General features: G+C 43.1%; 1 protein-coding gene across 2 annotated transcripts in view; it reads right to left on the bottom strand.

The window, feature by feature from the left end:
- Window positions 1–24,347, bottom strand: part of RASAL2 (RAS protein activator like 2) — a 1,332,618-nt gene that overhangs the window by 949,997 nt on the left and 358,274 nt on the right. The gene's annotated exons all lie outside the window — the stretch shown is intronic.

The following is a 24,347-nucleotide window of genomic DNA, read 5'->3' as shown; positions in this document are numbered from 1 at the left end:
CCTGCCTAAACTGATGTAAATGGGTAAATAAAGAAAATGTGGTGGTGGATCCAACAAAGTGCAACAGGCAGATAATGAGGTTGATTTTATGTGATGTGATATGTATTTAGGTACTTATGTATTGGACGATTTTAAGAATGTTTTACCAGTGTAATAATGTGTATGTATTGTAATTATTATATGCCTTTTTAAATGTAAAATACATGTATTTAGATGTTTATGAATTGGATGAAGGTCCTAAGGATGCTTTTCAAGAGTGATAGTGTGTGTATTGTAATTACTATATGTTTCTCTTCTATGCAAAAGGCTAGACGTATTAGCCAAAAGCATTAAATAAATTAATAGAAAAAGAATTCCTACTTTCACAACTCCAGAGTTCTCCCACTCTCATCCACAGATTAACAAATTCAGGATATTTAAAAAGGTGGACAACCCTAGTGCAATCACAGTTTGTTTAAAAGCGGTAGCATACTCTTTTGACATCTATTTTATGTACCCAGTGTGGTCAAGGATGCTACATTACCATTGTGGCAAAGACCTTTACATTACCAATGTGCACACTCCTACTTGCACAATTACAATACATTTCGGATTGTACAATCCAGTTTGAAGAATCAGGGATTATAATAAACATTTGATGATCCAGAGTTAAAAATCTCCTGGACAACAGACATCATCCACTAAGTAAGGGGCTACCGTTGTGGAATTAGGAGCTAGTATCCAATGTGCCACACATGTAACTTCTGCCTGAGATGCAAACCATAAAGTACTCCATTATATATAAACTGTTATGCTTTAACTGTTTTCTAGATGTATCCCAATGGCAAGTTATATACATTTTGGTAGGTCAGACATAGGAGACGGACAAGGCAGCATTTTTTATGGGTCTCAAATTTTATTAAAGGAAAGAAAAGGCCTCCACTATCTCCACTTCTATGATGAGGAAGGTTACCTATCCTGAAAAATAATAAATGGGTGCTCGCCAGGACGTCCTACAAAAATAAACCTTGTCCTCTTTCCAAACCTTTGCTACCCTTCGAACTGACCCGACCACTAATGATAAAAACATAGTTTAGCCTAGAAAAGTGTTTCAACTCCCCAACTCCCCCTTTAGGCTTGGCTGGCTGGTGCATGCCCCCCCCCCCCCTCCCAAATGTCTCTCAAATCCCCCTTAGGATCTTTCAGGTCTTTACCTGCTCGTACAGTTCAAAATAAGTTACTTGTGTAACTATAGAACAGGGGTCTCCTAACCCCCTCAAAAAAGTCTTGTTTAATGGAGAAAGTTCATCCCTTACATGCAACACTTGCGATCATAGTTTCTTCACTGTTGTAGCTAGTGTCTCTCGCTCACCTCTCAAGGGTATTGCCACTCTTTGAAGCAATGGATCTTCTTGGTCCAGCATGGACGCTCTGGCTTTACAGGTAGCATTACTTGGTCATGGTTTACGTTCTCAGTCTGGACTGAGCTCTCCGGTCCTACTTCCCCATTGATTCTCTGGTGCCCCTTGTCCCCTCCTGGGGTATTTGTTTCAGGTTTCAGGTACATCCCTCCTAGGTATTTCTATTTTTTTCAGTTCTCTTGTAGCCCTTTTGCAGGGTCTGTGTTTCAGGTTCACCCCTACTGGTTTGCGACGTGGTCCTGGCTCCTGGCTGTACTGGCTAAGCGCTGCTGTGCACAGACCTGCTCAGGATGATCCTCCTGCATTATGTAATCCTATGTTGTTAGGTCTAAAACAAAATCTATATTTTATAAAACGTTGAAATCTGAAATAAAAACATTGTAACAAAACTGGATTTTCCTGTTCCAGAGTGTGGGGTGGGATTGTCGTACTGTGGAGCCATAAAGCTTGGGATATTCTTGTCTGTTAAAAATCTTAAACAGGTAATTGTGTCATCTTCATTGTGCGGTGGATTGTTGGCTTGCCCCGAACAGGTCATGTCAAATTCAATATCGGACAGGTATACTGGAAAAAAGGTGTTTGTTATGGAGTACTCTGTCAAAGGTGTGGTTATTCATGCATGTGTCCAGGTCAATAAGTTACAATGATCATGGAATGTAAAGTCTGTGCAATGAATAGAGAGCCTGGTCTCAACATAAATGCCGGGGTTCGCGATTCCAGCATAATGGAATCATTTTGTTTCAATGTCATTCTGCCATATTATCCCTGGATGCAGACTACACATTCAACACGGTGTCAGCAGCTGACTGTGCTTTTCAAATAAACACCGACGTCCTTAGGTTGGTCAGGCACTCGACTGCCCTAGTTGAACATCACACGTCTATCAATCTCTAAAGAGGAGTCGAGAGGGGCTAACATACTTACTGCTATGCCAGGCTCTGCGGTTGCTTTTCCACCAGAGTTACGGATGCATTTATATTTACTCTATCTCACTCCACTATGCCTCGCTGTGGCATAACTGGACACTCATGCCAGAGACTTACTATATGACAGCCTGCGGAATGTAAAGCACAGATCTGCCCTTTCTCAAGACACTCTTAGAATTGAGCCTAAGGGTGACGGTTTGTAGTGTTTCCCTGGATGTTCGAGGTTTAAGTTATTGAATAGAAGTGCACACTGGAAGCAGGGCTTTCTCGAGAGGTCTGCATATCAGTCAGGGGCTTAGCATATACAAATGATTGGATTCTCCTAAGGATGTGCGAAACCCGATTCTATCACCAGGAACTACGAAAATTCATTTCAAGAATATTTGACCCAATCTTCATCCACAGTCTGTGTGGCCGGTTCTTCAAACTGCTGTTTGGCATAAGAGAAGGTTCGCCATTTGCTATTAATGAACCAAACATCACTAATATGGCCGAAAGTCAATGGCGATATATAGAACTCCCAAATAAGTAACAGACTGTTTTCCTTATAAATGTTCCCCGCCCAACTTAATTTGTTCTTTACATTATGTCACTGCTTACAAAACGGTCAGTGCTGTGCCATAATGTGTAGGGGTAGTTTTGAAATCATGCATTAGGATTACTTACTAGAGAGCAATGATGTGTGTAAATTGTTAATTTCACATTTAATCACCTTTCCACGAAATACCTCCACTGTCCCTGGGCAGCGGATGATTTTTCTGCAGCACACCCCAGTCATAATGCAACGAATACGCTGATATGAATGTGCATTAAGAACATCAATATTTAAAGTCAGATCAGTTTTGCCAAGCTCATCAGGCTTCCAGAGTTCTCTGCCTGCTGCATTAGAAGTCTCTGCTTTGGGTCCGGCTCCATCACAGCTCTCACACTAAGATTATTCGCGGTTTATGGACTTTCCATCTAGTGCCATTGCATCAAATTTTTTCCATCCAAAAATGAAACTTTGCATCTAATGCATTTTTAAAAAAATGTTATGCCTCGTTTGTTTGGGGGGTCCCACCCCAACCACCGTTTTTTACCCTTAATAATGCACCTAAACAAAAATGAACCCTTTACCCCCCATAAAAATGCATTCGATGCAAAGTTTTTAAATGGAAAAAATGTGATGCAATGGCATTAGATGGAGAGAACAGATACCTTATTCGCAGTCCTCTATCTCAGGCTTTTGGCAAATACTGTTACTGCTTTTGCTCCATAGGTTTGCAACACGCATTGTGACGACATTCACTACTCTTCAGCAGAACCTAGACGCCCTCTCTCTTCATGTTTTATGACTTTGCTCAAGAAGTACATCGGTCTAAAAATCGCACTGTGCCCACATACACCTCTACTTACACCCTGTCTAATAACTCTCTAGGTAATAAACTCGTAACTATAGCAATGACATCCTCACACCCCTTCAGAGATGTCCCTAAGCCATCTTGAAGTTATCCCCTTGGACTGCCTCAAATTTGTTTTTCTGTGCGTTATGATGGGGCCCCCAGTACTGGATACACCACACTCTTTTCTATGTCAAGGGAACACTATTCACTACACAGTTGTACTATATGAAAACCTCAATGTTACTGAATATAATAACCCAAAAATCCCTCTTCGATTTCATCAGTCTCCAATGGTCACCTGATCTTGTACTGCGTCCAAGGGGTTTTTAACCCCAAATGCTTTTGTACTTGGTTTTATCTAAAAGAAGCTGCCACCTCTCGGACAATATATTTGTTTTTTACATTTAACTTGATTTGCTCTGTTACTTCTCGGGTGACAACTCTGTTTTGGATAATGGCGCCACCTGCAAAGGTAAACAATGTAATGTTACATGGTCTTGTATAGTGCAATACTGCCATTTGTGGGAGCTTCAATTAACGTCAGTGCTAGAAATTGAATGTATAACTGTGGGGTCACACCAGCACTAAGAGGGGCGAGGGGAGTTGGTATTCGAGATGGGGGTGGGGGCGGTGTTTGCAGATGTAGGACATTTCTCTAAGCCCCACCACCCCCAATAAATGAACATTTCCATTTAAGGAGGTTAATTATTAACAGCTGGAAAATAACCCAAGAGAGGAAGAGGGTTTCCTATAATGTTGCAAGCAAAGTAAAAAGGTGCACGACTTTAAAACTACAAAGCTTGCTTAAATATATTCTGCAAAGTACAGTCCTGGCAAGCTTATCGCATGCATCCTGACCAGGCGTTCAAGTGGTTTAGAGGGTTTCTCTCGACCTTAGACCTGACGACATGTGTTTGAATCCTGGCTTGGGAAACAAAAGCAAATTAATAACACTAAAACCTTGAAGGGTCAAATGGAATTCCTGGGTTCAAGATCCCGAGAGACATTTTGTGCCAGATCCAGGAAGTTCCACCCCAATGATCCACACCAAGAAAAGAGGAGGGGTTAGGGCATTAGTGGGATGGAGGGTTAGACAGCTGCAAAACCCGAGGTATTGAGTGCTTAATAGAAGTTCTAGAATCCTGAGTGGTGGTATGATTCCATGGATGTTCCTGATAAAAGCAATGAGAGGGATGGGCTAAATAACTTATCCTTGTAGCCCTCATGGAGATCACTACTTCTTAAGAGTGAACTCCCTTCACCAGCACACCTGCGTTCTCTTCGTGTGGCTCTCGGGGCGGGGCGCTGGTTTCACACTTTGATTACATATAAGTAAGGTAAGCTTCGTAAATCCTTGTATTTCACTGAGAGGGGTTGGGGGAGGCAGGTAACATGTGGCGCACTGTTGAAGTAGATTTTGTTATGTTTGAAAAACACTAAACTAAAGTTTTTTAAAAAAAGAAAAAATAAGGTAATATGTCCTGTCAAAGTTTCTAACACACGAAGTTTATTTAAGCTGTACAAAAATAAAATCTTAAATGGAAATTATTAAAATGTATGAACACATGCAAATCCCAAAACACTGCTGTCAACTTAACAGAAGCATAATGAAAAAGGAGACTTGCTGAGATTAAATGCAGCACTAGACCCGCTACTATTGTGACAGTGCTGCGAAAGATCTAGCTAGCACTATGTTTAACGATGCCAAATATTTTGGCAAGAAGAAATTATATAAACCATTTAATTTGAACCAGGTACTGTGCTCATCCTACTTCACAGTGGAAAAGCAGGCAAGCATGATGTGTGAAGTATTCAATAAACTCTTCTATACATCTCAACTCGACACCTATGGGACAAGTGTATTATTCCTTCCTACTCACTGGGGAAATGAAATGATTCCTTATCAAAAGGAAGGCTTAAATTACATCTCATCCCTCACTCTGGCATGTAACACTCAAGTAGCAGTCCTGAAATAATAAACCCTCAATATGATGGGTCTTGCTACACTCAAGGCCCAAGAATAATAGTTTGGGCAGAACAGTGCATTTTTGGCAAGGATTATGGCAATGTATGCATTGGGACTGTGCTACATCCAAAGGACTAAAAATTGGGCGTAACAATTCTTTTTGAAGTTGATTATACACGTGTTGTGCTATACACTATGTGCAATAATGTTGTGTGATGTTTGTGTAATGTATTAATGTTTAACATACCATGCAATTTTGTATCATGATTGAGCGTATAATACAAATATATCTGATACCGTGGATGATACCATCGTAGTGAGAGTTTATTATTTCAGGACTGTCACTTGACTGTTACAAGCCGGAGTGAGCGACGAGATTCAATGTAAGCCTTCCTTTTGATAAGGAATCTATGCATATGAAAGAAACCATGTTGTGAGCCTTTAAGTCCCTTCAATAGAACCAACTTCCTTACTGCCAAAAACGAGACGAGTTCATCTATAGCTCAACATGTGGGAAAAGCTATGGTGCTTACATGAATGGGTAACCCCCAATCCCTCCACTCCCCTTGAAATCCGACCTCCCGCTCCAGCCATTCCCTACATTTAAATAACCACAGTGGAAGAGACTGCTGCCTCTCTCAGCCTGTGCGGCTGCAAAAAGGAGAGGGCACTATTGCACCCAATTCTATTGCCCACTGTAGTAAAGACACAGAGCCTGCTCCCCAGTGAGGAGAGATGAGGGAATGGTACTTTTCTCTGGGTTACATTCTCTGACCCGATTCCGACTGGCACCGCTGTGAGGCCTTCTCAAGATGGACTGAGTGCTTGCTTAGCATATACTGGCGGTAGGGAAAAACACCCCACCTGCTAAGGTCTCGGCACCAATTGAAGCAATAATTCCTGAGAAGGCTGCACAATTAGTGCAAGAGATGGGACTGTATCATGGTTTAGTGACAGACAGAACTACTCGAAGGTCTCGAAGTGTTGCTGTACCATACTCTAGCCTTTGGAGCAGAGAACGGTTAGTACTATAATAACCACGGCATCTCAGAAGGTGAGGGTTTGTAGCGCTATATAAATGCGAAATTATTATTATTATTAGAAGTCCCCAAGAATATGGATTCCTCATAAAGGAATGACTCTCCAAGCCATGTCACCATGCATTATCCACGAGTGAGGCACTGGTCTCCGGAATCTTGGCAGTTAGCCTCGTCAATCTATAGTATGGGGATTCTCTTGAGAACTGCTTGAACTCTGTAGAGTGAGAGCACATAGCAGACATCTCATGTTTGAGGGAATATTTCAGAAATCCTAAGCAGTCATGGCATGGTTTGTTGGAAGTTGATTTGCGCATATACAAGGAGGTGCCCGTCAGCCCAAACTGCGGCTAAGTTTCACTGCACCTACAAGAATAACGGGCATGGACTGACAAAAGTCCTTATTTCTGGCCTCCTATCGTTCATACATCTGCAATGCTGTTAAGGTTTCTCTCGGAGAAGGGCTTCAGAAGGCAAGAACAAACGTGAATGTTTTTGAAGGCGGATATTTAATATTTGTGTGCTTGTCCATGTGTGCGGTTGATGCATTGCAGCCTTTTTCTGCCCAGCACAGTCAAGTCAAGTGAACACCTGTTTGTCATCAGGAGCGCTGACGCATTTGCTACTCGGAGTGGATATCCGTTGGTATTCATAGACATGTATAAGAATGTTGGTTCGCACAAAGCTACTGCTCCTAGCGTCTCATAGGTAGGGAAAATAAGAAACGCACATGCAGCATCACCCCTTTTCTGGCTGATGGTTCTTGATGCGACAAAACGAAAGCTCCAGAGGTGCCCCTTTGCCTTCCCTGTGGTAACATTTGTGAAGGGCAATGCTTACTTATAGAAAGCACTTCAGATACGACCGGATAAAAAGGAAAACCGAAAAAGATATTGCTTTCTAAAACAAGTTACAAAAAAATCCAAACTAATTACTATGTAAACATTAGAAGAAAAAGTAACACAATAATAAGGACACCCCAAGAAACGCAGCCTTCACTGTTGCAGTTCCCCTCTTCCCCCAAAATATATAAAAATCAAGTCTTTCCAACTGGTTGCGTGGTCAAATATATTTTCTGAATCACATTAACCTAACCCTGTAACTAATTTGGCAAAGCGTGACTTGGTGCTACCAGGAAAAATACAAATTCATCAATGTCACCCTCCAGTTATATAAATGGGCCCTTGGATTATAAGAAATCTCTGAAGAAGCTTACATAGCCTCACTTTACACTAAAAGCTGTTAAAACACTCCAGCGACGTGTACAGTTTATGGCCAGTGACTTCAGACTGGCCACTTTTTTAAAAACTGTCTTTAGGTACCTAATCCCTAGGATCCAAAGTGAAGAATGGTCGTTTCACAGAACCACTGGGAACGAAGACCAGTCTTAGGAGGCCTAACCTTCTCAGTGCAGACCCATCAAAGTGCAGAAACTGTCCAAATATGCAAAAATAATGGTGAACTCAAGAGGGCAGATGGAATATCCACACGAATCGTGGCGTCTCAGAATTTACCCTTTGCACAAATAAAGTCTGCATTTCAGACGGGTATAAATGAAATAAAGCCACTAGTTTAACATGGAAAATGTGTTCTAGTGTGTACAGAAAAAAAAACAGTAGCGTTACAAACACATGGTGGAAAATGTATGTATAATTTTGACTGTTAATCTTCCATAAAAAAAACGTGTTTTGAAATTGATTTACAATGTATTTTAGGCCCTTTCAAATCACACATGAGATGGGCGAATGTCAAAAGGAGGAGTCGGGCTCTCTGGGCGGTTATCAGTGATCAGTATTTCACTGACCTTTGTACATCTCTGGGAGAGCGAGTGGCTTACTGTGCCTTAGTGGTCCGTCCCAGTCTGGTTGGGATATTCTGTTATCCAATATTCATACTTCGTCCTGTCAATACTGCAGTGATCCTACGGCACCTGGCCTTGTCCAAAAGGTGGCATATTGTGATCCTGACTACAGCCTGGTGACACCCTAACAGGGTCAATCTGTGGAAAGGGAGAGGAGGTTTGGGAGGGGGGCATAGGAAAGAGAAACTAGAAAATAGAAGGACCTAAAAATGGGAGGAAAAACAATTGGGATTAGAGGGAAGGGATATGTTTGTCAAAGTAGGGATGTGTGTTTCTCAAATGTGTTACGTTCTAGGTATGCATGAGCACTGTACTTCAGAGAGCACAGCTCAGATTAGTTTTTGTGAGGGGTCAGAAATGAAAGCCAGATACCAAGTTGTAATTATTTTGTCATTATTTTGGTTAAAGATTATTCAACTTAAATGGGTTGGGAAAATGTCTCTCTGCTCCTATTCTAAAGATTTTCCCTACCTAAGAACCAAAAACTAATGATCCGTCTTTGTCAGGATGTCATAAATGAAAGAGCAGTCCTTGTGTCCAAACATTCTATCCTGACCCTTGCACTAAAACAAAATAATAAAGTGGAAGGGAAAATGTCTTTAACCTGGCATCTGCAATTATTTTCTTAAATAAAAATAGAATAGATCCACCGTAAATGTTCCCCAAAAATGGAAAAGACCTTGGTTACAGAAGTGGACTCCCTTCCCTGGATTCTTCCCTGGTATCACAAATGCCTCTAAGTTAGCAGTTCCCTGTGTCTTTCCTGGCCCACAACAATCCTGTTCAATAGAACTGTTCAGCTTTTATAAGTTCTTCTTTAACAAAATGTTCCTTCTTTAAACACAAGTTCCTTCTTTAGTTAACACAGTTTATGCTCAACACTCCTTGTAGGTTTGCAATTTGCCTGGTATCCTCCCCTGCTAGGACTATTCATGCACTTCTAACTGCCTCAGGTAGCATACACCTTTCTTAGCTTGGTAGATCTACTTGTTTTACAATTCTTTCAAGCTTTCCCCCATATTCCCCTTCGATTCTTACTGGGGCTCGGATAGGCACTCTGCCCTTTTAATTCAGAAGTAATCTTATTTCACTTTTCATAATTTTACAATGTTCAAATTACCTTTGGCGCAGTTGCCAAAACGCCCTGGGGTCCACACTCTACTCGGGCTGACTCACCGGCTTTCTGTAGCGTTTTCAGGATTTCTCGTGCTTATGCAGCACACCTTTGCCGCTTGCTTCCCACTCCAGGTGGCTCCGACGTCTCTCTAGCCTCTCTCATGGCTCCGTTCCTGCATGCCTGCTTCTCTTCTGCTCCCGTTAAGGCCAATGCTGCTTCTCGCTGCCGGACGCACAGGAATCCTCTTGCAGTTCCTGGCGTCACCACAGCAAGCCTTGCTCGCACCACGTTGCTTTCCTTCTTGGCTGCCATGCTTCTTTGCTCCGCCACACCGTCTCGCGTCTCCAGCTTGCGCAGACTGACTCGTTCCTCCAGCCTCTGTCCACCTTCACTGGATACATCACGTCTTCTCCTGAGCTCCCTCTCATAGTCGGGTAACCATTTTAAAGGTCCTTCAAACAGGTGCTTTCATCCAACAACTAGCACTTTCATTATGCTGGACGTCCCCACTGTTCTGCATCAATTCCTTCATCCTCCTTGTCTCAGTACTTAGCTGGTTGTGGGAACTGAAGTCCACTGATTGTAACGGACTTAAGTGGTTGAGGGAAGTGAAGTTCATTGATGGTTTATGATCCATATCTCTTGAAAAGTCTTTCAAATTATTCCATATAGAAGATCAGTTCTACACGAAGGAAAACCCGAACTGAAAAGGGTTCTCTTGGAGCTTGCACTCTTCAGGTTACAGATGGGCGTTTGGCCTAAGGGGTGTTGGGAAAGGGTTGCCCTATTTTCCCTACAGAGGGTAACGTATGCATGGCAATAGGCCATTGGGGTGTTGGGTAACAGCAAGCCTTCCTTATGGGGAAAATGGGGGCTACCACGCCTCATCCAATGAAGCCATGATTCCTCCCATGTTATTTCCCCTCATATAGCCACCCCCAGGGTCAGGATCAGGTAGCAGCTGCCATTCCCTGGACACATGGGAGGAGGTTATCACCAGGGAATCTGAGTACTTCATTGGATTCATCACAGAGGGCAATATATAGAACCGATGAAGCATGGTACTAGATGTAGTTAGTTGGTGTGATGGATGTGACTGATAGAAAAGACTTTACCTCAGTTCCTTCTACCTGCAAAAACAGAAGAGTTTACAAATTTAGTTACCCACTAGCGTGGTAACATTATACAGAACCTGTTTATTTACAACAGGCAGGAAGAAGCAATATCAAATCTGTCCTATCCAAGCCATAGTCTAAAAAGTTTGTGGCCCGCTGTCGTTTGCCTTGGAGAGAGCTGGGTGCAACCAATTGCACTGAAAAATGAGTTAAGTATATGGTATGGGCCCTCGGAGCAAAGTCCCAAAACAGGCAATTTGGCAAACTGAAAACATACATGTGAAAACGTCTCAAAATAGTGCTGCTCCACTGAAGTATTTACCAGACGGTCGGGTCAGTGTTTCTTTTCAGAGCTCTAGGTGTACATTATATTTAGGGCTGGTCTGGTCTCAAACAATATCAATCTCTAAAATGTCATACTGTTTCTCTGAAGTTACTCTGGCACAAATCCAAGTTAATCTGCTTAAAAGGAAACTCACCCCATTTCCTTCCATTAACAGCATCCTTCACCCCAGTTAATCCTTCCTAAATCTCTTTAAGACTTTAACAAGATCTTTCATTGTATTATGACTTCAGACAATCCTGACAATCCCCCTGTAGCTACAAATCGAAAACCTCAGTGAAAGAAATGAAGCACCTTCACCAATGGCAGAATTTCCATAATGCATAATACATGTTACAATTTGCATTTTCAGCATAGATGTGTACACGAATGAGATATGAAGTATACATTAGAAATACAACAAGAAAGGCAGACATTAGTGACAAGGAATAAGGTGATGAAGGATAGCAGTAAGGACGAAAATGAAGCCGAGTGCCTTTATATAACTTTGCCAATGCACCTCCCTCATGACTTGCAGAAACCCCCACTATTAAAGCACAAAGTCTAACTCACAGGCCTGCCAAGCCAATGCACCCCTGAACAGACTTGCAGAATGTCCACCATTTACACAGTAAGGCACACAGGTCTCCGTCACATTGCTTAAAACATGGTTACTCATGATGTGTCCTCCAGATGTTTTGGGCTGCAACTCCCATGATCCTTCACAACAGACTACGCTGGCTATATATCATGGGATTTGAAGTCCAGAACAACTGGGGGCGCATAATGATTAACAAGGACATAAAACCTTCTCTGACAAATTCCTTGCCTTTCAGTAACCAACACACCACAAAAGGCCACGATCATTCAGCTTAATCCTAACCATTGGCACCAACTGGTTTGCCAGTACTGATAAAACAGCTGACTTGTCTGCCATAGCATGTAAACCTAACCGGTCATGCCCAGGCGACTCCAGGAATGGAATCCCTACATAGAGCTTTGTCCATGCACCCCAATTTGTATGTTAATTGTTGAGGAGACTGGGCTAAAGATATTGCTTAGCAGTTAGTGCCAATCGAGACTTGCATCACACACCTGGCAATCCAAGTATTGGGACAAACAGACAACAAGTACTCACTTGAAGGAGAACATATTTTCTTTAGAAAAACAAACACAGGAGCTCTTGAAACTAGTACCATAAAATACTTTACACTTTACTACATGACCTGTAACCAGTGTTGTTACAATATAACGCTATCAAGATAGAAACAAAAAAAAACATTTAAGCACATAAAACCAATTTTTAAATTTGTTATTTTGTTTCATATCAACCCATACTTAATAGCGATTGAGTAATGACATTCTCTGTATGTAACCTATTTACTTCAAGCAAGGAAGGAGTATGATAGAACATTCAGTAGTGGCAGGGAGAACCAAAGTTGTGTAGATAGTTGGGATGAGGGTGAGGGATAGATCAGAGGCGCAGGAAGGCATGAGGAGGAAAGGTTGGAGGAGCTATGTTTACAATTGGACCAAATTTATCATGGGACTCAGCTGTATTCTATGGGCGCAGAACCAAGAGGAGAGATAGCTGCAGAGAAGGTGTTCACTGCACCGGGGGGAGGAGGCATCTCTGGAATGTACTCAATTCATGGTAAGGCTGGGCCTGTTGAAGCCATGCCAAGGAAAATACAGATGGCAAAGCCCTTCTGTTTACTTCTCAAAGCCCCAAACATTTGGCAGGCGTTGTGTGAAAGAAATCCGAAATTGACAAGTTTGCAAAAGCTCCCGGAAAAGTGAGCCAAGAAAAGACATTTTTTGTTTTTTTTTGGTTTCCTCATTTATGTCATGGTTACCAAAACCCTATGCTTGTGCGCAAAGTGCTTAAGGACGCACAGCCTGTCTATGGCCAGACTTTTGAGACTTCCACAATATCATGGTGACCCGCGGTATGTAGAACCCATGCTCAAGAAAAGACAGCATGTGAAGCCCCTCTGCTTACTCCCATAATCCCTAAACTTCCACGAACAGCCAAGATCTACATATGGGAAGGATGGAAGGAAATACAGGCACATTTAACTGAGGGTGGGATTTTGACCACTGCTTACTTGGGAGCAGAGGTGCAGTCCAGCCTTCCGGGATGCTCTGGAGTCCTGCTAGGTCCTTTAAGGTAATGTCTATATTTGTATGTGAGGCTGGAATCTTCTTCGGCTGGGTGCTTATGGGAGTTAATTTACATAATCCAGCCTTTGACTAGCCTTCTCACCCTGGTGATTATTATTATCATCAGTTCAAAGATTTCCATTAATTGCTCTTTGGTTTGTATAGCAATTCTCCCTAAATGGGACATGGAATCAGAGCTCTGAATCCCTTTCTCACTGTCCAGTGAAAATTACCTGCACTTCAATGATAAGGCCAAAATAAGATTCAAACAGGTCTGGGTTTGCTTGCATTTCAAAGTCAGAGACATGATTTAGCAGTCTGAGACTACTGCTCCCATCGAAAGCAGGACCAAGACTGATATGCGTGTGGTTTGCCTACTTCTGTAATGGTGGAGACAGGATAAAAGACAATAAAACCAAAGCCGCCCACAGTGGTTCAGAGATTTACATACATCATTTTTTTAAATGTATAGGTCAATCTCATAGTAGTTTTAGGAAACATGTGGCATGGACAAATCTCTTCCTAAGGCATCCCTTATACTTTCTTCAAGAACTATGATTGGAAAGGACCATGTACGTCTTCTAGCCCCTGCTATTTTTTGCCATTAAATGATGTGATTTTCTGTGGCCTAGGCACTGAAAGGAGCCCTTGAGTCTGCAACCTTTAAGAGTTTCACCGTTGTAGAGCCTCGCAGTCTAGGGAGCCAGAGGACCAATCTCCCAACGAAAACAGCAAACGTTGTAGGTGTAAGGAAACGGAAGACAGGATTTAAAACAACACAACCGGACAAAGACTATGAGAATCTGCAAAATGGCCTCTGAGCAGAACATTTAAAACAGAAGCTTGCAGAAGTACGTGCCTGCCCTTAAACAGGATAAGATACCCAAAAGAGTAATTACATTTAACTTACGACCAGGCCTGAAAATCCCATTCAATATTTCACATTTTTAGATGCTTGTCAAAATAATGTATTTTTAGCTGCACTTTCCCTCGCAATGCTGCAAGACAATTATCTCCCCGATACAATTGTCAGTAGCTGAGGGAGAACAGTGGCTATGACGACTGTAGGTGTGGAAACTTCAGTGTGAAGACCAAGGAAGTAAGTCCTCCTGAACACCTTTGGCCCTCTTCAATAACACAAATGCAACTTTTCATGAATGGCATACAGAAATTGACAATAAGTTTGTTAAAGCAGTAGTGTCATGCCTCATTTTAATTAAAACATTGAAATGGTCACTGGTGGCACGATGCAAAGTGTAATTCAGAAATGGGTACTGAACTGTAATTTTGAGGATTCATTTTGGGGGCTAATTCACATGTGGTCTAATGCTTCTCTTCAGGACTCCGCCCACAATTATTTCAATGTTGCAAATAAAATAAGATGCACAATACCACTCCGAAAAAAACGCACATCTAATATATATGAGTTTCTCATAAAAAAAAAGCCCTGGAAAAATCTTTAATATTTCATTAGTGATGAACGTGGACTGGGGGTCATTGAGCCATGCAGTCTTTCACTTCCTGAGAATTGTCTTGGAGGAATTAAAGTGAACCCTCGTAAACGACAATCGCCTAGACCCATTCCCCTGGTCGCTTCACACTTATCGCATCAGTACCAAACAGTGACCAGCCCCCAGAGCAACATTCACCGGCACGCACAGAACCTAAAAATCTCTCTGCAAAAGTCTCATATTTTTCACCGTCCAGCATATAATTCTCTGATGTGTTAAAAACATCACTCTTGCTCACTACTAACAATTGCACCCTACTAAACTTAAGAAGTGGGCGAGTGGGCACAGAAGACAAGGCACTGTAGTCTGGGGGTGAGCGTGGGATTCTCTTGTGATAAGAGCACGGATGGGAGCCCTCAATTGCTTCTCCTTTAAGGTCGCAAGATCCTGGCAGGTCCCTAACCCGGAGCAAGAACATGTCTGTACGACTGCTGCCACCCAGTGATGGTATAATCAGGGCGCCGGGAAAAAGCACTGCAGACAACCTTCCTCCTCCATTGTCGCTCTCATCCTCGCTGCCTAAATATTCTGCCAGAGCTTAGTAAAAAGGTGAAGCAGAACGGAGGGGATTAAACTGTTTCCGATTGCCCCAATTTTTTTTCAGCTGCAGGGAAATACAGAATTTATTAAAAAGGGTACGAGTTTCGAATTTAGATGTTCTCATCTTGTGATAAAAGGGATACACTAACGCATGCACTTTGTAATTTTAGGCATGAAATCCCAAAGCCAATTATATAGCCTCGAGCCTTCAACGGGCCGCGTTCCAGAGCCAAGGACGGGCAAAAGGGATACGTCAGAACCAACAACTGCAGTATTAGATACAGATGAAGGCCTTCGGGGTCACTAGAGGTTAATCTATAGGGGTTAAACCCACTCTGCAGACCTTTTTTGTAGTTTCTCAAGAATTACAATATTCGAATCTCTAAATGTCAAACCGTTTTTATGCTCTCTATGGCGGTCTCTATTGGGTGAAAAGGTAAGCGTGCCAATGAGTCCAAGAGAGTGCCAGCCAATGCGTTCAAGAGTTCCAGCAGAGCAGTGCTAATCTGACCGTCTTGAAGACCACAGTGGAGTTGTTCTGGCCCAAGAGTGGTCTAAATCATGTAGTTAATGGGAGGAACTACTGTTGTTACTGCCTACAATTGCCTTTGAAAATGACTGCTCGAGGCGACAGGATTTTTTAAAATCGTTTAAATGGAGCTATGTACTCCAGAAATTAATACGCTTTTTCTGTTTGTTTATGCATTCCTAACTAATATAAAACGTTTCTTGCTCTGAAACAGTTTGTACGTGCGGAATGCATCTCGGCCATTGTCCAATAGCGAACTGCAGGTCAATCTCCAAAAACCAATCACTTGCAGGCTCGCTGAAATTTCAGTCGTCTTCGCCGTCATACTCTCTTCCTTGCTGGTAAAATGACTATCATTGTGACTGCCAGATTTATCCCTAATATTCCATCCGACACAGCTGAAATCCTCATTGCAGCTTTCCAAAATGATGATGTAAAAATGAACATCTGCTTCGGGACAGATGGAAGGAGGGTGCCATGTGCTGCGCGATTAAGAGGATCAGGTTTGTACTCCACGCAGGCCGTTTACAGTTGCAAATAACAGTGAGATTTGTGTAAACACCATAATGTTGGCCGCCAGCGCCAATGGCCATATGTACATGTTGAGAGCAACATGCACTGAAACCAAACTCTTAGAGAAAGACGAGAGTCCAAGTGGCTCACTCACATCAATCGCTGGTCTTGGGGGTGGCTTGGTTAAAAAACAACAAAGCAAGAAAGTTGGGGGCTGTGGTGGGGTGAGGTAGCGTTTAGGATAATCAAGCCCTTTAAAGCACTTTGAAAAACTACCATCAGTTGCACCACGCTGGCAAGAGCACTCGTGCTGTCCAAACTGGATTATTTTAACGATCTCTATTTGGGGTCTAATAAATACCTTACTCAGAAAATCCAAATACTGCAAAATAATGCCCTTCGAGCGGCACTAGGAATCCCTAAAAGAGAACACATATCAACGACTAGAAGATAATCCAACTGGCTCTCCACAGTTGACAAAATGAAACTTAAAACTGCATCTCTAACATTCAAATGCCTCAATAATTTAGCACCGAGCTACCAACAGAGGTTTAAAAGAAGAGTCACATCCAGACCTAGGAGAGCAGCCTATACGAACTGCCCATCAGTTCCCCCTTTCAAAATGACTACAACTGGAGGGAATAGTTTCCCTGTCAAAGCTGCCAAACTGTGGAACTCCCTCCCACCTACCTTAAGGACTGATCAATCATACCCACACTTTAGATTAAATATTATCAAGTGGCTTAAAGAAAACGAGCTATAGTCTAGCTTTACCAGTTAATTGACCTAGCAACCAAACTGGACCCTGACCTACTATTGTGAGTCCTTACTTGTAATGTATATGTACTACCTGCTGTATCGCATCAATCTGTATTTATGTGACTGTGTAACCTTGTAACTTGTAAGCCTAAAGTATTCTTGCTCTGGTGCCCTGATACTCTCTGGTCTGGCACGGGCTACAAATAAAGAAACAAACTGTGTGCATTGCGAGAAGATTGAAGAACTGATAACATAACAGCATCCATAACTAACTGCTATGTGTCCCCTGGGCTTCAATTTGGTTGCAATAATTATAATATGCTTCAGTATCAGAAAACATTGGTTAAATATGCTTGAATACCAGATTGAAGCCTTCTTGAGTAAATACTGCATAAAATGTACCAGCAAAAAGCAACACTGAACACGTTAAACAGCTGATACAGGCACTATAAAGCGCACACGCCCGTCCACTCTGGTATTAGAGACAGCAGTCTCCCAACCATCGGCTGAGATGACTTGGGTCACTTCTAGCATTGAGCTTACCCGATGAATCTCTATATGGAACCACTCAGGGCACTTCTCAATAATCCTAATATTTTAGTTCACAAATATGCCAGGGATACTCAGTGTGATTTGTACTCAAGATATTTCACGTCTCGTAGAACTAATTGGCCTGCATCCAAGCTTGAATGACAGGCATCAACTTGAAAATAAATCAACCAAAACAAAATCCGTCCTGCTAGGCCAGCCATCTAATCAGGAGGCCATCCAAGGGTGGCTTGAATGACATGTACCTTGATAGAGTCATGCCCCATGTGCTAAATAACTCTGGTTCACTGCCAGTAATCTCTCCTTCCGGCATCGTATCATCAAAAAATCCCCAACTGTCTAGTATGAAATATCACTCCTCCGTAAGAAAAAGCCCCTCCTCCAACCTGTGGATTTCTGAACCAAGGCCCAGACCCTGGAAATCCCATACCCAAATGGAGGGTACAGCCTTCTCACTGGTGTTCCGGTCACACACATGCTGCTCCTGTTTTGGGTCAAACAACATGCCTCAAAAAAAGGATTTAATACAGACACCAACTGCCCCAGCATAAAATAATTGATTCTACGTTATTTCGCTGACCTATTTTTCAACGTGGGACTTTTCCTGGTCAGAATTTTCATCGCCAAAAACCCTGTTTTTTGGGGGGTTTTCTTATTGTTGGGGGGGGGGTTCCACCCCGCCAGGCCCCCCCCTACAATTATAATCATACCCCAACCCCTACAAAACACCCCCCAAAATAAATAATTGAAAAAACTGGGTTTTTGGCGATGAAAAGTCCCACGTTGAAAAATAGGTCGGCGAAATGCGTGTATACCAAAATAATTATGTTGGCTACCCATCCTAACCAGGATACCCTTCAAATCCAAGGCAACTATTCCCCAAACACTAGCATATCTAGTCACAAAGCTTGCAGGCTCAGGCAAGATGCTATGGTGTAGGAGCCCAATCATTACGAGGCTTGAGACTAAACTGATACACGAAAGAAAATCAGAAAACAGACCACGCCTTATTACGCTCCAGCCTACTGGGCCATCATCTCTGATGCAATCAGGACGACACCAACATCTCCTGAGCTCAGGAAAGAACTCAAGGAATACCTAGGAGCAACTTAGAAACTCCTACTCCTAGATATATACCCCCCCTTATAGTATGGGATATCCAAGCTACTATATCCTGTAACGTACCCTTACACTGACCAGTACTAACCCCAAATAACTTGTACAAAGCTCTGTTGATTCCTACCTAGGTTTGTGCTGCTACATAAACCCAAATAAAAACCATGCTTACTCGTTGATTGTGCCAATGCGTGTCAGATACCAGTTGGGAGCCTGCCCAGTCAGCTGACAGATCCCTATGACTTGATTTCCTGACAGCAGAAGCGAGGAGCCCGTACAACACTCAGTGAATATATTAGACTATTTCACTTAGGGGCAAAGTTTTCATTTTCCTCAATCACCACATCACCCCTTCTGGCAGCAATCCCAACAGCTTGAATGTGCATCTGATTTGCTCACTCTGATCTTATTAGATTAGTCTCTTTGCTCACTTTTGCCACAGCGATTTTCTCACCTCCCAGCTTGGTTAGTCTTGCATCATGTTCACCTCTTCATCATATTAGCATTCATGCTTGATGACAGCTGCACAATCTTGGGAAAAGGGCCATAGGTCAATAGCAGTCTGAGGGCTGCACACCCTAAATACCACTTGGGGTCGTTAAAGGGATGGTCTAGTAAAAAATTTTATTTAAAAAATAGATAGGCCACATAAAAAAAAATATACTAGCATCCTCCGTTTTAAAACTTCCTATGTAAAATTTTGAGCTAGTCAAGCTCAAAATTCGAAAAAGCAAGCACAGGGGCGCCGCCATTTTGTGAAATGGAGGCCCTCCTGTGCTGGCTTTTGCTTTTGCGGCACTAATGAAGGAAAAGCCAGCCAGCTGTAGTAAAAAAAAGTCTACCGCTGGGTGGCTTTCCCTTCATTAGTGCCGGGACTCGGAGGACGCGGACCGGAGACCAGAGCAGGAAAGCTGCAGCTGAGTCTCGGTAAGTGCTATTTATTTTTTTTACAAAAAATAAGCACTAGCTGCGGTTTTTTTCTAAGTTTTCCGGGCTGGAGGAGCCCGGAAAACTTAGAAATAAAACCGCAGCTTTAAAAACGTTGTATTTATGTTTGCGGTCGCTTTTGAAGCGACCGCAAACCTAAATACAACGTTATTGTGTTGGAAAACGCTGCGGTTTTAAAACCGCAGCGTTTTCCAACACAACTGCGTTGTGTCTGCCTGAATCTGCTTTCCCATTTGGGGCTCTCGGGCTCCCCACGGGGAGCCCGAGAGCCCCAAATGGGAAATCAGCTGCAGGTAGAAACACTACGCGGCATGTAAACATAACCACGTGTGTTTCTGCCTGCTGTGGCTTTCACTTTGGGTCTCCGGTGCTCCCCTGGGTGGCTTTCCCTTCATTAGTGCCGGGACTCGGAGGACGCGGACCGGAGACCAGAGCAAGAAAGCTGCAGCTGAATCTCGGTAAGTGCTATTTATTTTTTTTTACAAAAAATAAGCAAAGACCCAAAGTGATAGCCACAGCAGGCAGAAACACACGCGGTTGTGTTGGAAAACGCTGCGGTTTTAAAACCGCAGCGTTTTCCAACACAATAACGTTGTATTTATGTTTGCTGTCGCTTCAAAAGCGACCGCAAACATAAATACGTTTTTAAAGCTGCGGTTTTATGGGAAATCAGCTGCAGGTAGAAACACTACGCAGCATGTAAACATAACCGCGTGTGTTTCTGCCTGCTGTGGCTTTCACTTTGGGTCTCCGGTGCTCCCCTGGGAGCACCGGAGACCCAAAGTGATAGCCACAGCAGGCAGAAACACACGCGGTTGTGTTGGAAAACGCTGCGGTTTTAAAACCGCAGCGTTTTCCAACACAATAACGTTGTATTTATGTTTGCTGTCGCTTCAAAAGCGACCGCAAACATAAATACGTTTTTAAAGCTGCGGTTTTATGGGAAATCAGCTGCAGGTAGAAACACTACGCAGCATGTAAACATAACCGCGTGTGTTTCTGCCGGCTGTGGCTTTCACTTTGGGTCTCCAGTGCTCCCCTGGGAGCACCGGAGACCCAAAGTGATAGCCACAGCAGGCAGAAACACACGCGGTTGTGTTGGAAAACGCTGCGGTTTTAAAACCGCAGCGTTTTCCAACACAATAACGTTGTATTTATGTTTGCTGTCGCTTCAAAAGCGACCGCAAACATAAATACGTTTTTAAAGCTGCGGTTTTATTTCTAAGTTTTCCGGGCTCCTCCAGCCCGGAAAACTTAGAAAAAAAACCGCAGCTAGTGCTTATTTTTTGTAAAAAAAAATAAATAGCACTTACCGAGATTCAGCTGCAGCTTTCTTGCTCTGGTCTCCGGTCCGCGTCCTCCGAGTCCCGGCACTAATGAAGGGAAAGCCACCCAGCGGTAGACTTTGTTTACTACAGCTGGCTGGCTTTTCCTTCATTAGTGCAGCAAAAGCAAAAGCCAGCACAGGAGGGCCTCCATTTCTCAAAAAACGGAGGATGCTAGTATATTTTTTTTATGTGGCCTATCTATTTTTTAAACAAAATTTTTTACTAGACTATCCCTTTAAGGCTCGTTATATTCCATGTATTCTTATACAGTTCATTAGTAATGCAGAGTATTCAATTAAAATGGTGTTTTGTGGTCATTTTTATTATGTTACATTAATACGCAGATACCGTTTATATGACAATGCGTTCCAGACTCAAAGGTCCTTCATGGCAAAACTCTTTTCTGCAGAATCAGGACGCTGCGAACAGTAATGTTGAACTGATGTGTGCTGAGCAGATGCGGAAGCCTCGAGGGCAGTAGCAGACGTCTTAGTGGTGCACAATCTTACCGGCTACACAGCCTCACCATACATATAATTTTCCATGACAGGTAGGACAAAATTTAAAGGGAGTTGTCCATTATTTATTTCAAGGGCAGTTAGGTGAGAAAAAGGAAAGCGGATGGCAGAATATGCATTCTCTAAAGAAGTCAGTATGAATAACCTCCCCCCTCTTTCCCTACTGTAAAGAGCTGAAGCCTGAAGAGGCCCGTGAAGGCTGCGTCTGGCTGTCGATTCAGTCAAGTAGTCGATGATGAAGTTGTCCATTGAAGGCCATCGAGCAGTCTGTTGGCCGTGCAGCAAAAGCGGACAATAAGGAAAGGAAGAAAAGTCTACTAATGAAAATTCAGCTAATCCAAGGCATCAGCCTGGAAATGAACTCTGCAACATGCGATCGACCACGATGCCAGAAAGAAACAAAAAAAGGGGCCTTGACGCGTGAAGGACCATAGGTACAGTACACGTCACAACAGGGATAGTATTACTAACATGCCATGACGGAATCCGTTTTTGAGTTTCCAAAAAAATCTTGGAATACTCCACGACTACCACTCGATGTCGGACTATGCAGAGCATGTGATATATAAAAACACATAGGCATAAAAGCGTTATGACAACAAAGACACAGACAAGAATAAAATAAAAAAATTTAAAAATCAGACTGGCAAAGATTGAACATCTGAAAAAAGCGCTATCCAGAATGCAGGCTATGTCTAAAAAAATGAAACATTTTCAAATTTCTAAGTACAAAACAGCATATAACTACCGAAACAGTTCAATATTGGAGTGATCTAAGATAGTCTAATACAGGTCATCTAAAACAATTCTCACATTAGTGGAAAGTACGCAATTACTCAAGATCTTGCTACCGCTCAGGAACAGGAGGAGGTTGCTCTGGCCAGAGCCTACTACAATACAGTCAGTGGTTACTCCCTGTGGACCAGTCCTTAGTTAGCGTCCTCCGCAGGAACCTTAGATCTTGCAATCTAATGCAACCTGGACCAACTCTCGCCTGCAACCAAAACAATTCATTATTTCTTAAAGACTCTTTAGTTTCCAATCTCTCATGTTTATTCACATTGGTTAAAATAAAACGTCTACGATCCAAAATGAGCCCCCTTAAATTGTCATCCTTAATCTCAGGCATACTGGCCATCCCTGTGCCCATATCCTTTCCCAAAGGTTTTACGGCACGCCTGAATGGAGCTTGCAGGAGCCAAAGTCTTTTTGAGCAACGGTTTAGCAGCGCACAATGAGTTGGATGGTATCGGCACAGATACGAGGTCAGCGACTGGGGGATTCAAAACAACCTGGTGACAATTGATATCAAGACCAGCTCTTACTAGGGTCTGGGGGAGATTCAGAACAGTCCGATAATAACCGATTATACTACCAGCTCTTACAGGGATCATAATAAGTCAGTTTGACAAGCAAGATCAACCATATGGGGGGATGTATCTGGACCCCAAGATGGGGACTTTCGTCACTAAAACTTCCAGGGACGCTCAGAAAGCAGTAGACAGAGCTTGGAAGAACTGCCAAGACAAAGTGCTGGATATGGCAGGGCCCCTAGCAAAAATCATGGGCCTAGCTGAGAGGGCTAAAGATACAGTTGAGTACGTTGATGCGGAAGCTCTAGGGCGCTGGACGCACCACACAGTCTGCCTACTGGGCAATGCCAACTATGCACTTTAGTAAGAGCCCTCTTCTCTCTGACGAAAGATAGATGGTAAACTCAGCGACCTAGCCATGTAAGAAGCTGGGGAAGGTGCCAACAGCATGTGGTTCAGAGAAGCCTTCGCTAAAGAGATGTCTCAGTTTGTGGGAACCTATTCTCCGCTGGCCAAAGTGCAGAGCTCCATTAGGAAGATATTTCCAGGGCGAGTTTTTGCAGGGACCGGTCGACATCAAGGCCGATGGCCTGGTCGCTTCAATATGCAGAGGAGGCCTCAGGGACCGTGAGCCCAATACTCGGAAAGCAGACAACAGGATGCTTTCGGTACCCCAGAGGGCACAGAGGAAGTGCGAAGAGAGCAGACAACCCTATAGTAGGGGGCAGAACAGTAATATTTTGGAGCAAATGGCGAGAACTGTCGAGCAATGAATGGGTCTTGCAAGTAATAGCGGGGCTACACCTGGAGTTCACAGGCACGCCCGTCCAATAGTCAGAACCCAGCCAATATTTATGGCGAAGGAGGAGTTCGACATGTTACAATTAGAATTGCGCAGCTTAGCTGACAAAAGAGCACTAGAGTGCAGCAAGCACACAGACGCAAGCTTCTTCAGAAATATGTTCCTAGTTCACAGGAAGACGAAAGTGAGATCAGTGATAAATCTGAAAAGAATGAACAAATGGCTGACTTCTAGGCATTTCAAGATGGAGGGGATGCACCTCCTCCAGAAGAGACTGGCTGGCAAGGCTAGCTAGATCTCAAAGGCGCCTACTTCAGTATCCACTTAGCGCCGGAACACCAGAGATTTCTCAGTTTCCGATGGAGCTCAGAGGTAAGGCACTGCAGGTGCCTGCCGTTCAGATTAGCATAAGCGCCCTGGGCCTTTACCAAGATTATGAGGCTGATGGCAGATGCCATCAGAGAGCGAGGGATCAGGATCATTGTCTAACTGGATGATATCCTCATCCTAGCTCAGGATGCGGTGGCGCTGCAAGAACAAGTCAGCTGGGTCTGTGCCCAGATTACCTCCCTTGGATTTCTAATAAACATAGAAAAGTCAGAACTGCATCCCAAGCAGAGCATGGAGTTCTT

Source organism: Ambystoma mexicanum, chromosome 1q (assembly GCF_040938575.1).
Source record: "Ambystoma mexicanum isolate Mex_15411 chromosome 1q, UKY_AmexF1_1, whole genome shotgun sequence".
Classification (NCBI taxonomy): domain Eukaryota; kingdom Metazoa; phylum Chordata; class Amphibia; order Caudata; family Ambystomatidae; genus Ambystoma; species Ambystoma mexicanum.
This window is presented reverse-complemented; position numbering and strand designations above follow the sequence as displayed.